The sequence below is a fragment of the Pteropus vampyrus genome, unplaced genomic scaffold (assembly GCF_000151845.1).
Source record: "Pteropus vampyrus isolate Shadow unplaced genomic scaffold, Pvam_2.0 Scaffold321, whole genome shotgun sequence".
Classification (NCBI taxonomy): Eukaryota; Metazoa; Chordata; class Mammalia; order Chiroptera; family Pteropodidae; genus Pteropus; species Pteropus vampyrus.
This window is the reverse complement of record NW_011889102.1, coordinates 412092-413939: the sequence shown is the minus strand read 5'-3', so window position 1 is coordinate 413939 and position 1848 is coordinate 412092.

Below are 1848 nucleotides of genomic sequence, written 5' to 3'. Positions count from 1 at the left end.
GTTCGTCAGGAGGACAGACTTCTGGGGACAGTTGTAGGGTTTGTCTGCTGCACCGAAAAATGTCCAAGGCAGAGGAGGGGAGGGGCTGCTGCAAGGTGCTGGTTAACCCTCGGGTCCAGGTTCAGGGCTGTGACTACAGTGAGTATCTAGGAAACAAGCTGCTCATTCCCTTATTTGTTGCTAGGCTTCTTCCTGAGTGATATGTAGGTGATACATACACATCTATATATACTACATATTATATTAGTATTTTGTCCAAACTATGCATTATAAATATTTTTTCAATTTGTTGTTTCACTTGCTGGCAATGGCCTTTTCCATGCACCTTTTTCTTCAAACAAAGGCGAGATCAGGACTGCATCAGCTCAAAAAGGGCACCTTTTTAAAATCTGCATAAAGGCGTTAGAAGTGAACTTTTTTATGGGTTAAAAATGCTGATTGCCTTTCAACTTTACATAAGTCTGTTAAATAACTATATTAATCACCTGGAAAATAGACATAGGGTATAAAACCTCAACTAAATGAAGGAGAAAAAAACACCCTCCGTATAGCCAGGGGCTTTCTGAGCAGAACGATACTTCTTACTGTGCTCCCACTTTGATGAAATCTCTAAAATGGGAAGGTCTGGAGACCTGTTTCTGGTAAGATGAAGGTTTGAAGGCCTGCTGACTAAACTTCCAGGGTCACGGCAGCGCCTCCTACCAAAGTAGGTCTGCGTGAAGAGTCCCCTGTGAGCAGCTTTCCTTTTGGGGCAAAGTTTTGCTTGGGACTGCCAAGCACGTGACAATGCCGCTTTCCTCATGCACTCCCCAACACAGTGTACTAGGCCTTACGGTATTTGAAAATCTGAAGGTGAAAGTATCTCAGTGGAGTTTCTCATCTCATTACCCTTTCTCATCCTGAGTATGTTTTAGCATTTTCTTTGTTTGTTTGTTATGTTTAAGTAACATGGATTATCTAGGAAACAAGCTGGTCATTTTTTTATTTGTTGGTAGGCTTCTTCCTGAAATGTGTAGGTGATATATACACATCTATATACACTACATATTATATTAGTATTTTGTCCAAACTATGCATTATACATTTTTTCAGTTTATTGTTTCACTTGCTGAGGATGGAAAAGAAGTTATTTTAATTTTTAATAGTTTTTTATTCGATATTTTTGTTTATGGTTTCTGTATCATGACTAAAAAGATTTTCTCTAATCCAAGGTTATGAAATCATTTTCTCATGTTTTCTTTTCAAATTTAACAAGGTCTAAAACATGACGTATGATCCCTGCTATATTTTACTCTGGATGGCTCCCAATAATATTTATTAAGTAGTCCATCCCTGCGCCTTCCCATTTACAATAGCCCCTTCATCATAAACTGAATTCCATATGCACTTATTTTGATTCCTGAGAATTTCTACCCTGCTCCATTTATCGCTCTGCCTCTTTCATGTCAACTTCTCGTTTTTTGTTTTTTTTTTTGCTGAAACTTGAGATTAGCCACTAATATCTGTTAGGGCTGGCAGGTCCTCATTGCTTTCTCCAGAAGTAGTTGAGGTTACATTTTGTTGTATCTTATTTCCTAAGTAGGAAAGCTATTGTTGTCCTTAGAGGAATTTTGTAGCCAGCCATCTTTCTGAGCTGTCTTTCCCTGTGGTGATCGTCACTTGTACTTCTGAGGTTTCTCAGATGGACTATCACACGACCAGCCACTCTCTCCCAAACCCACTCTTTCAGTCTCCCAGCTTCGGCACCCCCTGGAACCACGCTTGTCAAGCTGGCAAAGGCTCTGTATTGCAGATCACAGGATCAATTCTTAATCTTCCTATTATTCAGTCTCTCAAGTTGGATTGGGA